Source organism: Opisthocomus hoazin, chromosome 1 (genome assembly GCF_030867145.1).
Source record: "Opisthocomus hoazin isolate bOpiHoa1 chromosome 1, bOpiHoa1.hap1, whole genome shotgun sequence".
NCBI classification, from domain to species: Eukaryota; Metazoa; Chordata; class Aves; order Opisthocomiformes; family Opisthocomidae; genus Opisthocomus; species Opisthocomus hoazin.
Genome location: NC_134414.1, coordinates 61,706,616 through 61,720,317, shown reverse-complemented (window position 1 = coordinate 61,720,317; position 13,702 = coordinate 61,706,616). Strand labels below are relative to the sequence as shown.

Here is a 13,702-nt window from a genome sequence, read left to right as displayed (position 1 = left end):
GCCGAAATAGCTCAGTTGGGAGAGCGTTAGACTGAAGATCTAAAGGTCCCTGGTTCGATCCCGGGTTTCGGCAAAAGCTTTCCCTTTTCCCTTTCCTTTTTTTCGGTAGGTGGCGGAAGGGCCGGAAGGCTCCCGGCCGGGGGCTGCTGCGTCGGGCTGGGAGCGACCCTGCCGCTGATGACGCAGCTGATGACGCAGCTGATGACGCAGCGTTGGTCACCGTTCGCGTCACGCCGTGCGTCTCGTTCACCGCCGTCGGTGGGGAGCGGTGTCGGCTACCCGGCCCCGGTGGCTCTGCCAGGGCCTTTTGGGGCTGCCGGGGAGCAGCGGAGGCATTTGCCCTAGTGACATTCCGGCGATCGATGCCATTTTGCCTCCGTCGCGACGGCGTGGGCTCTGCCATCTCACCACCAAACCCGGTCCACCGGTGCCCGGCGCAGCGGCAGCCTTTGGCGAGCCCGCGCTTCGTACGCGTGGCAAAACCACGCAGCGGCGTTTGGCGAAGGAGGTGGGGAGGGGAATGAGCCTGCCTGTTCTCTTTTCGGGCACTTCGTGCCGTGGAGGAGGGGAGAACGTGCCCCGAAGCAAGCCGTGAAACCACAGGAACGCCGTGCAGCTCACGGCGACCCAACGCCACATGCGCCTGTGTCCTCCCTGGCAACCGGGAACGCAGCCTCTGGGAGGGCTTGCCTCCCGGTTTCCCTTTTTAGCTCTCCCGAGCTTAAGCTTTTTATTTCGGATGGAAGAACTGAAAGCAAAGAGCTGGCCCTTGGTTCCCAGCCCCTCCTCGGCCCTCCACAGCCTCCTGGTATAGGCGAAGGGATGGGTGCTGGGAGAGTGTTGCGGGTTTACGTGGCAAGGTTTTGGTAGCGGGAGGCTATAGGGGTGGCTTCTGTGAGAAGCTGCTGGAAGCTTCCCCCGTGTCTGATAAAGCCAGTGCCAGCTGGCTCTAAGATGGACCCGCTGTTGGCCAAGGCCAGGCCCATCAGCGACGGTGGTAGCGCCTCTGTGATAATGTATTTAAGAAAGGAAAGAAAAAACCTGGCAGTGAAACAGCTGGGTAGAGAGAGAGGAGTGAGACGATGTGAGAGAAACAACTCTGCAGACACCAAGGTCAGTGAAGGAGGAGGGGGAGGAGGTGCCCCAAGTGTCGGAGCAGAGACCCTTCCCTTGCAACTTGTGATGAAGACCATGATGAGGCAGGCTGTGCCCCTGCAGTCCATGGACGTCCACGGTGGAGCAGATCTCCACCTGTAGCCCGTAGAGGGGACCCCATGCCGGATCAGGTGTATGCCCAAAGGAGGCTGTGACCCCGTGGGGAGCCTGCGCTGGAACAGGCTCCTGGCAGGACCTGCAGACCCATGAAGAGAGGAGCCCACACTGGAGCAGGTTGCTGGCAGGGCTTGTGACCCCGTGGGGGACCCGTGCTGGAGCAGCCTGTTCCTGAAGGACTGCACCCCATGGGAAGGACCCACGCTGGGGCAGTTTGTGAAGAGCTGCAGCCCATGGGAAGGACTCATGTTGGAGAGGTTTATGGAGAACTGTCTCCCGTGAGAGGGACCTTTGTGTTGGAGCAGGGGAAGAGTGTGAGGAGTCATCCCCCTGAGGAGGAAGGAGCGGCAGAGACAGTGTGTGATGAACTGACCCCAACCCCCATTCTCTGTCCGCCTGCGCCGCTCGGGGGGAGGAGGGAGAGAAACGGGAGTGAAGCTGAGCCTGGGAAGAAGGGATGGATGGGGGGAAGGTGTTTTAAGATCTGGATTTATTTCTCACTACCCTACTCTGATTTGATTGGTGATGAATTAAACTCCCTTTTCTCCCCAAGTTCAGTCTGTTTTGCCCGTGACAGTAATCGGTGAGTGATCTCTCCCTGTCCTTGTCTCAGTCCTTGAGCCTTTCATCATGTTTCCTCTCCCCTGTCCAGCTGAGGAGGGGGAATGATGGAGCGGCTTTGGTGGGTACCTGGCATTTATCCAGGCCAAACCAAAACAAAGAGAAAGCAAAACTCTGCAGAGAGGAGCGGGACGGCATGGGAGGGTAGGGGCAGGGAGGGAGAGAAGCCTTCAGGGGGATGGGGACAGCTTCAGAGACAGGAGGATTAGAGATTGCTGCTCACCTAAATCTGGAGCAGAGGTCAGAATTCCTGGACCTCACTGTTCCTCTGCTGCCAACAGATAGCTGAAACTATGTCTGCTTCACATAAAGCCTAAGGAATAGCTTCAAGGCCAGAAACTCTGGTAATTAACGTCATCTCGTCTTTACTGCTGGTGTATTTCCTCCGCATCCTTTCTTTACTTCTAAGCTGGGGAAAAAATCACTTGGATTTTTCCAAAGTATATTTTTAAAGAGGGTATCTGTTTTTGGTTTGAAGAGGCAGAATATTCATTAGTTCTTGTGGTAATTTGTTGCAACTGTTCAAATATATTCCTTTAATTTGGATCTGCCCTCTGTTAAATTCTAGCTGTTATTCCAGTTTAAATCTTTTCTCCGTCAGACCAAAGATCTTCTCAGTACCTGCCATCTGGTCATCCTGAAGCAATCGAGTCAGCACCCAGCTTTGTTTTGATAAACCAAAGAAATCGAACTCTTTGAGTCATTTTAAGACATTTTCTCCAGCTTTCAGGTAAATTTTTGTAACCTTTTTAGTATACTGACACCAGAACAATACACAGAAAAAGGTCCTTCAGTACTGGTGTCACCAGTGCAAAACACAGCAGTAAATCGGCTCCTTACATCTCTTCAGCATCTTTCATCTGTTCATGAAAAGGCATCACCGGTCCTTTATTAATCGCAGCACCGCATCAGGCATTGCTTTTGGATTGCTTGGCTGACACAAGGAGCACCCACTGCTGCTGATTATCCCTTTAGTCCAAACAGGAGAAGTGTTACTTAGACCCCTGCTAACAAGACAGGTAAAAGATAGTATAACTGCTTACATTACTATTTCTCCTGAAGATTTTTTAAGCTTTCAAAAGAATATGAAGACTGCACCCTTGAGTACTCAGGGATAGAAGGAAATGTTAAAATGAAGATTACTTGTGACTTCCCATCTGTACTTTCATGCATATATCAGAAATAAATATTTTTTTTCCCCAAAAACTTTTAAATGCTCACCAGAGACTTTAGCGGTGCTTATGTAATGAATTAGGAAGGTATTAATTTCCTGCAGATGTGTAAGCAAAGAGGCAAAAGAAAGAAAGGCTGTCTTCTTTTTGTCCATTTCCATACTGCTGAATAAGAGGGTCACGGAGGAAGCTTGGAGGTCGGACCTCTGACTGTCTACTCGGCTTGTGCATCGCACCCTGATAGCCAGCTCTTTGCAAGAGCTGGTGCGGAGGGACCAGCCCCGCACAGCGCAGACACCAGCCAGCCAGTGCCACGCAGCTGGGGGCCAGGACCTGGCCCCAAGACTGCTTTTAGGCAGCGCGCTGGCCGTGCCCTCTCAGTGCTGCAGCAGAGGCCGGGTCCCCTCTGCCGCGGATGTGTGGGCATTACGTGCTGGGGTCGTGTCTGAAATCTCTGGTTTTAAGCGAAGGATAATGTTACCTGTAATAGTAGTTCCCTTCTCAGAGGTTTTGTGAGGTTAAAGAGGAATTCTGTGGAGCGCTGAAGTGCTAAGGGTGATAGCCATGGGGGCACTGAGAAGAAAATTTCATTTTTGTTCGGTATGGGATTTGGATAGCACTCACTGAATAAGGCCTCGGGTCTTGTTTGGAAGAAAGGAATAAAACTAAGAGATAACCTAAATTCTGGTATTTTTTAGCTTCTGTCTGATTGATTTTGCAGGCTTGATGCAGGTTTCTAATGTGATTTGGCAGGTTCTGGGAAAATAACCCCGAGTGTTGTTTTTTTATTGCTTTTATGTCACGCAATATTCAGGCATTTTTCATTCAGCTTTATCTTCCTTACACCATCTTTTTGTTAGCATTGCTGCTTTCTAGCTTTCTTCTTGCCAGCAAGCATCTCCATTTCCATTTGTTTTCTATTGGCTTCTTCCCTCAAGATGAAGCCCTTTGCTAGGAAGCAGATCCAGGCTCCTTTCCTGCTGTGGCCAGCAGGTCAAGGGAGGTGATTCTGCCCCTCTGCTCTGCTCTGGTGAGACCCCACCTGGAGTCCTGAATCCAGCTCTGGAGCCCTCAGCACAGGAAAGACAGGGACCCGTTGGAGCGGGTCCAGAGGAGGCCACAAAAATGGCCAGAGGGCTGGAGCACCTCTCCTGTGAGGAAAGGCTGAGAGAGTTGGGGCTGTTCAGCCTGGAGAAGAGAAGGCTCCGGGGAGAGCTTATTGCAGCCTTTTAATACTTAAAGGGGGCTTATAGGAAAGATGGGGAAAATGTTTTTAGCAAGGTCTGTTGTGATAGGACAAGGAATAATGGCTTTAAATTAAGGGAGTGTAGATTTAGGGTAGATATAAGGAACCCCATGAGGGTGGTGAATATAATAATATAATATAATAACCCCATGAGGGTGGTGAAACACTGGCACAGGTTGCCCGGAGAGGCAGTGGAGGCCCCATCGCTGGAAACATTCAAGGCCAGGCTGGACGGGGCTCTGAGCAACCTGGTCTAGTTGAAGATGTCCCTGCTCACTGCAGGGGGGGTTGGGCTAGATGACCTCTAAAGGACTCTTCCAACACAAAGCATTCTATGATTCTATGTTTCCATGATTCCATAATTCTGTGATTCCTGTCTGTCTAACTAAGCCTTTATGTTTTAGTCACAAGGCTCCTCCTCTGCAACTGGGAAATTTCTTTTCCACTACAGATGTGGTTACATACGTTTTCTTAAATGACTATCAAATACTGAAGTTGATATCTCACAGGGATTCAGAGGAAAAAAAATACCACATTTTACAGTTCTTTCAGCCATACTCAAATACTCAAAATCTGGTGGATTTTGTTTACGTGCTTTTTCCACGACCACCCTTGGCTACTGTTTTAAGTGAATGAAAGCTAGAGCAGAAGCAGCAGCTCAGCGAGAGGTGTACCACACAGCCTAGCTCTGCTGTGAGCTGCGACAACTTGCAACCACAGAACATGACTAATAATTAAGAAGCTTAAAGCTTTACTTTGAAATACCTCTATCTGGTATTTCTGAGAGTGGTGGGACTAACTTGCTGTGCCTGGCATTTTCCATCGGCTTTCTGAGGGTTTCAACAAGTTCAGGTGTTCCTCGGGTGAGATGCTCCTCCTTCTCCTTCATGTCCCCAGAAGTCCCCTCCTCGTCCCTGCAGGCAGCTTCTGCTCTTGATATTTGTAACTGTCTTGCCTACCTCTCAGCAGTGAATAAATGTTACTCACTCTTACACGCAGTAAAATTCCCTTTTTGGAATTCCTTTTCTTGGACTGAAAATTGGGTTGGTTTGATAGAAAAGATTTGTTTCTGTCTCTTGACTAAAAGATTTCCGACTTCGTCTCCTGTGCTGTTTACAGACAGCTGGTAAATCTAATTTAATTACGTAGTATGACTGATGCAAGGGATTTAAGTCCTGTAAGTCAGGACTCACATTTAGTTTTTATGATTTTTGTATATTTTTGATGACAAATCCTAGTTACTGTCTATCTGGTTTCTGGTCCTGTAGAAGAACTGGAATTGTGTTTTTCAACTTTCTGGGAAAGAAGTGCATTTAAAAAGAGAATTTTCAGCTGATGATGCATTTCTAGAATCTAGCACTCTACATTCAAGTTTGTTTTTTTTTTTTCTTTCTCTCTGAGTGAGCAAGTTAGGAGAGCTTTATCCTGTTTGAGTTGAGCAGAGGAACCCCATGTAAGGTGCCTTTTTCTGGTCCAGTTCCTTGGGAGTTTTGGGGATTTTGTTGTTTTTCATTCCCCAGCAATATATCCCAGGGTTCCTGCTTTGTGCTTTTGTAGGAATATAGAACTCACATTCCACAATAATGTTGAAATATAGAATTTGTGGTATAGTTAACAAGACAGATCTGTGGCAGTTGAGTGAAATCCTAACTTTCGGTCCTGCTATGGTTATCAATGCTGTCTTTATTCCTCATTGAACCTTGGGGGAAACATGATACTTTTGTTTGGAAGTACATATATCTACTTGCTTCAAGCAAGGGAGCATTCATTACTTTGCCCAACAATGTTCTTGGGATTTAGCCCACATGACATGAGGGATGAGTATCTTTTGTTCCATTTTATATTTTCCGTTGGGATAAGTAGTGGCTTCTGTATTTTGAATAAAACTTGTGAGAGAGGAGTATCTTCTGGAACTGGTTCTTGAAGGACTAGTGTAAGGTCAGGGCTTTAGAGATTTCTGATACCATTTCAAATACTGTGTTTACACTGTCTTTTTATTTTTGTCTTTTAATGTGATATAGAGCCAAATCTTGATCCCCTTCATTGTATTTCTTTCCCTGTGATTGGGACAGTTTGTTGCATTGCTGAATCGTTGAGACGAGAGCCTCTGTCCTACCCGGTCCTTGCTGCTCGTGAGATCTTTGGCTGGCGCCTTCCTGACCGGGTGCTGCATGATGAGCCACAAAGGCAGCCTGCGTGCTAGCCAGGCTGCAGGCTCCTGACAGGTTTGCACAATATCTGTAAAGCTCCACATGTGCCAAAAGTAGGATATCAAACCAGCTTACGTCTCACTTCACTTTTTTGCCAACCAGTATAAATCTACTTTATGTGAATGGGATCCTCTCCTACCGCAGCCTTTTGGAATAGGATTCATCTCACTACACTTATGGACGTTTAAACCTTCAGTGTGTGTTTAAGTTTGAGCTGGTCACCCTCACCTCCTTTTAAGGTCAAGGCAGAGAAATCAGGACAGAGAGAAGTCATCTGATCTTGCCCTTGCCAATATGCCTGTCTGAGAATGAGATGAGTCGTCCCGTGGAGGTGCTTCTTTCCCTTCATAGACTGTTGGGGAACCACAGGATAATTGAGATTTAGCTCCCTAACCTTCCAGATGCCTGAGTTCCTCAGGTGAATCATGGTTTGTATTCTATGACTGCCTTTATGGTTAGCCCAGGCTAGAAGCTGATGGAATAACTCTGTAGATGGAGTCATCTTTGGACAGCCTTTGTACAGGTGTCACCACAGCACTGGTGCAGAGGCAGAAGTAGAGAGGCTTTTGAGTGGTAGATCTCTTTGACGTTATTTACACATCCTTTGCCAGCTGAAGATGCTGAGATAGGTGGTGTTGCTTACTCAGGATGGTTTAATCTGCCAGTCAGCATTGTATTTATCCAAACTATAAGTAGCTTAAGCTTTCATCTGTGTTCCTACATTTGATGTACACTGGATAAAGTGTGCTTGTTTAGGTATAAAGTGACATGGTACTGAGTCTCTTCAGCCAGATGATGGTACTGCTTCATCATCCTTTACGAGGTTTCTCAGACACGTTAAATGAGGCTATTGGACAGAAGAGAGATCTTAAAGGAGATGGAAGTGCTCATACATTGTCTACGAATAAAACCACACGAAGGCAATACCTGACTTAAAAAGTGTAAAAATGTGTCAGCGATTTCTAAATAATGTTTATTTAAGGCTGTGGAAAGATCTAGCAGAGTGGACACAGGTGTCCGCCTTACTAAAGCAGTGTATGATTTTAGAACCTTTCTAAGCAAGTTGTATGTGGTACATGCTTCAGCTAGCAAGTGTCTGTGGAGAGTTGAGAAGCCAAGTGCCATCAAATTTGGAGCTTTGGAAGTGCATGTCTTCAAGTAATGGGGATTTACCATTGCAGTCAGCTCCAGACTTGTAGGAGGTAACTTCAGCCGGATCGCAAGGCCCAGTGGGGAATCAGTGAGGAATCCAGGTGGGATTCATCTGTCTAAACGCAGACCTCTCATGTATATTGAGTACCACTGAACCCTAGGCTCCACTTAAAATAAATGGAGAAGATTAAGCTTAGGTGATGCAATTCATCCCCTCCTGATTTGGGTACAGAAAACAGACCAAGTGAATTGCACCCTAAACCCATCTGTTTCTCACCATTAAGAGAAGTTCCTATACAGGAAGCCCTGGGTGACCAGTAAAGTGTAGATACATGTAGTTAATAGGTGTCTAACACCAGATGAGATAAATTTAATCCTCTCTCATGAGGCATCTTGTTGGTAAAGTGATGAGTGGAATTCGCGACACAGGGAAAGTTCGAGTAATCCAGCATCCAGACAGATGGGCTACAAGCACAGCAGCCTTGTGGCTGTCAAGGAAAAGAAGCTCTCCTAAGACCACGAAACTGTCTTTAACTCAGGTTGAATTCCTGGCTGCAGTCTTGTATATTTTCTGTGAGACCTGACCAGATTATTCTTCTCCAAGTTGCTCTTCTGTTCTAACGCGAATATGTTGTAGCATGTAAATTGGTTTTCAGGAAAAGAAGTTCACAAAGTAGACAGGAACTGGATAAATACTGTAAATATGAGAAGGCAGGAGCTGATGAGACTGTTCATATGAAGGGGTATTTTGTACAAGGGCAGGATCATGAGATCTCCAGAGCTGCTCTGCAGGCTCAAACTTTGGCCTCATTGTCCCAACTACAGGACAGGGAGACAAAGGGGAAGGTTGTGAAATGGCAGTGGTCTGCGCTGGAGGAAAGCAGAGAGAAGACATGAATAAATAAGAGCCTGCATAAGAAGGAAAAAGCAGAATGGTATGGGAGGAGAAAGAAGGGAGAAAAGATCCAAGGGTGTCTACTCTTAAGGAGGGCGGGAGAGAACAGAGATGAGCAGGTAAGTAGCAAAGTAAAAAGGAAGAAAATTCCAGTATAGAGGTAGGAATCAAAAGGCCTAAGTAAAAAGGTGCCAAAGTTTGAAAAGCTATTCACACACTTACTAGAAATGAAAGATAATCTTGCAAGCATAAAGAAACCTACATGGGTAGTGGATGAACAAATGAGGCAACTACTCTTTTCTTCTTAAGTCATCCCTTATTGCAATTTCCTGCAATTTATTGAAGATTTTGAAAGATTAGAGAAACTATTTTTCTGAGACGTGCTAATTTGAGATGTAAGCCTAAGAGAACAAAGATTGTTTCTGCAAGTGGTGAGTTGTTCTTTTCCAGATCTAGTGACTGAGAAGATTTTGTGTAGATTTGGTTGCATTTGAGTAGTTCAGAGAGTCAAATAAAAGCACAATGAACAGATGTAGGGAACCCTTTCTTCCCATGGATTTATGTTTGGTGGCTGTGTGTAGTATTTAGAGTGAGATTTTTTTCAGGTGCAATCTTTTTCTTTTGTCAGGCCACTTAAAATGGCTCATTGTGGAGCCAAGTGGCTTACTTTTGTAATGTCTAGTGTTTAGTAATGCATAATCTCACACTGAAGTCTTCTACTGGGCGCTTAACAGCTCTCTCTTCTACTTGCCGTCTAGTGTGTTCTCGGTTTGCTGAATCTCCTAGGAAATTTATGTCTTTGAGATCTCTCTCTTCCAGGTGAGTTACTCTTTGCATTCCATTGGCTATGATGATTAATATGTCTATTTGCCATAATGGGAACTTACAGACACGTAGCTCCTAGATAGACGCATACATGGTAGATGCACAGTGAAGGTATCTTAGTCTGGAATTGACTTCCACCTTGTGTAATCAATAGCTTTGCTTCACATATTTTCCAGTGAGAGACTTTCGTAAGTGTTCAAGTAATACATTCCTGGTGGCAGTGCTGGAAAAACATACCTTAGATCATGCTGCTTACTCTATGAAATCTGGTGCACATAAATTCACAACAGTTAAAATCAGCAGCCAAAATATTTATGTGTCACTTAAAATAGGAACAAAAAAGGTGGATTTGATGTAAGCTTTGGGTAAAGATTAGCATGGTCGTTTCCATTCAAAACATTCTTTCTATGGTCAGTTTCATGTCATGCATAAGATAAAGAGATGTTGCATGATCTTTGGAGCAATGAAAAATGTACTAAGGTATTATAATTTGAGTTTCTTCCTAAGTCTGTTTTGTCCAGCCTTGAAATGTTGCTGGACAGAAGTAGAATCCAGTCTTTCTCAGGTGAGGTTTACAACAATGTAAATACCCCTAAGCTAATGTAAAGGTGGTTTGGCAGAACAAGGAATAAGAGGTGTGATATTTTCTTCAAAGAAAAGAAAACAAAAAATATTCACAACAGCCAAAATTTCCAGAAGTGCTCATCACTTTTGGGTGCTCAGCTTGAGATACCATCCATGGATTCACTTGGCTGGGTGAGTTTGATTCTTATCATATGGTGGGGTTGTTTTTTTTTAAATTTGAAATATCTTTTGTCTGTGGAACAGATGCTTGGGTGTTGCTCACCCTGTCTCTTTTCTTTCCACTTTGACCTTGAACTTTTGATTGTGTCCAGTTTTCCTTGTAGAATTCTGTTTCTTGTTGTTATTGCCAGAATAAATTTATATGTAGAATGTTGTGTTTTGGCCAAAATTCTTTCCAAAATTCCAAAGGCTAAATACTTTTCTGGCTTGATGCTAATCTGTGCTTGAGTACAGTAGAAGGAGCCTGAGAAACAATACTGTCATTGAGAAAAAAAATGTGAACCCACTGCCTACTTACTGCTCTGGAATTCTGTGTTACTCGGGTGAGTTGTTGTGTAGTGATTTCTTTGCCTGTGCCTTTGAGTATTCTTCTTCTTCATTACCTCTCTTGCTAAAAAAATGCATGAACTTATTAATCCCAAAATGCGTTGGCATCCGTATGGGTATATTTGTTTGCCGCCCTTTGACGATAGGCTGAGAAGTTTGCTATTAGGGGTGAACCTGGGCACGAATCGAGACTACAAGGTAACTGAAATACTGTTTTCCTGTAATTTCAGCCTAAAGCAAAAATATTTTAACTAATAAATTTAATACAGTTTCAGGTGTGGTAGCCTGACCCATTAGCTCAGCAGTGTGGATGAGGCAGCAGGGTCGCAGTTCGGATCAAGGGGGATTCAGCTGCTGCTCATGTGCTCAGATTCGTTGCGTGAGAAGTCCTTTGGTAGCTGCAGGCAAGCAGTTCCGGGCAGCAGCGCTGACACACAGCCCTACTCATTTTTCAAGAGATAGATAGTAAAACCTCATAGTAAATAAAAAGTCATTCAGCATGCTGTTTTGTAAACATGTATAGTGCTGATATTCTATGGTTCTGTGGTTCTGTTGTGCAGCCCTAACAACGGCTCCTTTATTTAAGTGCGATAGCCGAGGGCAAATTCTGCACAGCGAGGCACTACGGAACGGGCTGTGCCTGCCATTTCCCTAGTCACTAACTGAAAGACAACCGCCTTTTTGTAATTTTGCTGGGCAGCTTCCGCGCGGCGTGTCACGCAGTGGCGTGCGGCTGCCGACGCCGGCAGGCCTGCAACGGGCACCAACGTGGCGCCGCCGGGATGTGGGATCTGTCCGTCCTTTTTCTGTCCATCCAGGTGCTCCCCTCCAGCCAGGCAGGGCACTCCTAGAATGTTGGTGCGTTACCAAGAACCAGAGGCTGGCGCTACATCTGTATCAGCACTGCGTGCTGTAGCGTGCTCCCAGTTTTGTGAAACTGTGTAGTTGTGATAGAGGGGAGTAATGATAAGAAAAGCCATGTGTGTGCTGCTCTTCTACTCACAGTTTTCTTTCCCCTGCTCACTAAGTAATCTCCATGTTATCATCTATGCACTGTTCCTTTCTCCACGCTCTAACTTCTCTGAAAATGACAGATTTCTCCTGCCTCATGTACTACGTTAGAAGCACTTTGCCTTGCCTTGCCTTGCCCGTCTCAGTACCTCGCCTTTCTCTGTTCTTGCTCTTTCTGTCTCATACAGGATCTCAAATGGCAGCAGGCACCTTTGTATAGGTGTCTGAACTGAGCCAGCTTTGATTATAATGGCTGGTTGGACGTATATTTTACATACAGACCCTTCATTTCGGGGGTTTAATCAGCTAGCTGAATCCTATCCATATTTTTTGACTTGTTCTTTTTGGTGATGCTGATAAACGTGTGTTCACTTTAATTGCTCTCAGGTGGTATGCTGGCAACTTTGGTTCAAGACATTGTCTAACCTAGATTCAAAGACTGATCTTTCTCACACCAGAGAGATGTGTTCAAGTGCTGAGTAGTATAGAGAGATGCGTTGTTCAGAGTGTTTTTGCATTAGTGCCTCCATTTATAACTCCAGACCTTCTTCAACATACTTTTCCAGCAACTAGTCTTTCTTTCTGTCTTTTTCACATGTGTCAAGAGAAGCAGGCAAAAGCCAGTTCCAGGCAAATTGAATCATAAAGGAGATGAGTTGAAACCCATTTCAGACTACGTGGTATTGCTAATTGGCTTTGTACTTTCAAAAATTAAGTAGAATCATATTTTAGTCTGTCTGGCAAGTAATAAATTTTTTATATAAAGATTGGAAAACCTGAAAGTGCTGATGGCAGCGTCTGCAGTGTGGATGAACGCCTTAGCTGCATGATGGCAGTGAGTTTGCGGCATAGATAGTAGACGTCTTGTGCCCGAATGGAGTGGTTGAATATCCACGGAACTATTGAATAGTACAGATGCAACCACAGCTGTTCTCGTTATACATACTTACAAATATGTCTAAACAATTTTAGTGTGGAGGGGGGAGGTAGAGAAAGCTTTCAGTGAAGCAGAGGGAGTTGCCAGTTTTTATTCAGTATGGTGGAGCTGAACTAATAGCTATTTCTTCAGACTCCTCTCATGGCTTACCACTACTTTATTTTGATTTATTCATTATATTCCTCTAGCACATAGGAGTTGCATTGTGGGCAAGACCTGCTGCGTGCTAGCAGCTTTTTAAAGCAATTTTTGTCGATGTCCTGAACAAAACCACTTGTCTGTGTGTCTGGTGTGTGTATTGATTTTACAGACTGTCTCCTGCCAGGTGGGTAATAAATGCTCAGCTGTGACAGTTCTGAAAGCCCAGCAGCTAGACCATCCCCAAAACAGCCTCTGGTGCAATGATGGGGAAAGGATTAGAGAGCAAACAAGGACCCTTTAAAAGCAGTTAAATAATTTATTTAGTATGCAAAAAGGCTATTAAGAAGGCAACCCTGCTTAACTTGCCACTCAGATGTTTACAGTTACAAGCACTGGAGCTCTGCAGTCAGCAGGTGGGGTCTCCATCCCAAGCAGTTACTACCAAGTTGATTAATCTTCGTTAATGATGCACCTATATCCTCTGTGCTTCCAGTTTGTTTTCTACTGCTACTGCTTTAGTGGAAAGTATTATCTTGCAGTGAATGAACCAAAAAGAGAGGGGGTTTCCTTTTCTGTTTGTTATCTGTTTACAGGGTTTGGATTAAAAGAATAAACCTGTTTCTCCAGCCGACTCAGCTAAAACAAGACCATCAATTTCTCAAAGCTCATGAAAGACAAGGAGAAAGAAATCCAAGGCATTCACCCTGCTGACAAGCTGCCAGAGCCCCCAGAACTTGCTCTCACGCTGGCGTCTTTTCTGCCCTTGGTGTCATGTGCAAAACACGAGGATTTGTGCTGTGCTAATCCCTCTAATGAGGGCTTCTCCCAACCTCTATATAAACCCCACTCAAAGCTGCGGCTGCTGGGCAGGCACCACAGAGCCAAAGCGCCCGACTTTTGAACTGCGTTCAAGGCAATTAGAGGCCGGGATTAAACAAACTCCCGATGCCAGCGTCCTCAGCAGCGAGAGGGATTATCCTGGTTGGCCAGTGCATGGAGCCGCGGCGAGGCCGGGTTGTCCCGCGACGGAGATCTCCCTGCTCCGCTCGCTCAGCTCCGATGGAGAGGCAGAGCCCGCACCCAGGCCTA

General features: G+C 45.5%; 1 non-coding gene across 1 annotated transcript; it reads left to right on the top strand.

Moving 5' to 3' along the window:
* Nucleotides 1-73, top strand: TRNAF-GAA (transfer RNA phenylalanine (anticodon GAA)). The gene has a single exon. It is a non-coding gene; the product is annotated as a tRNA-Phe (tRNA).
* The last annotated feature ends 13,629 nt before the right edge of the window (nt 74-13,702 follow it).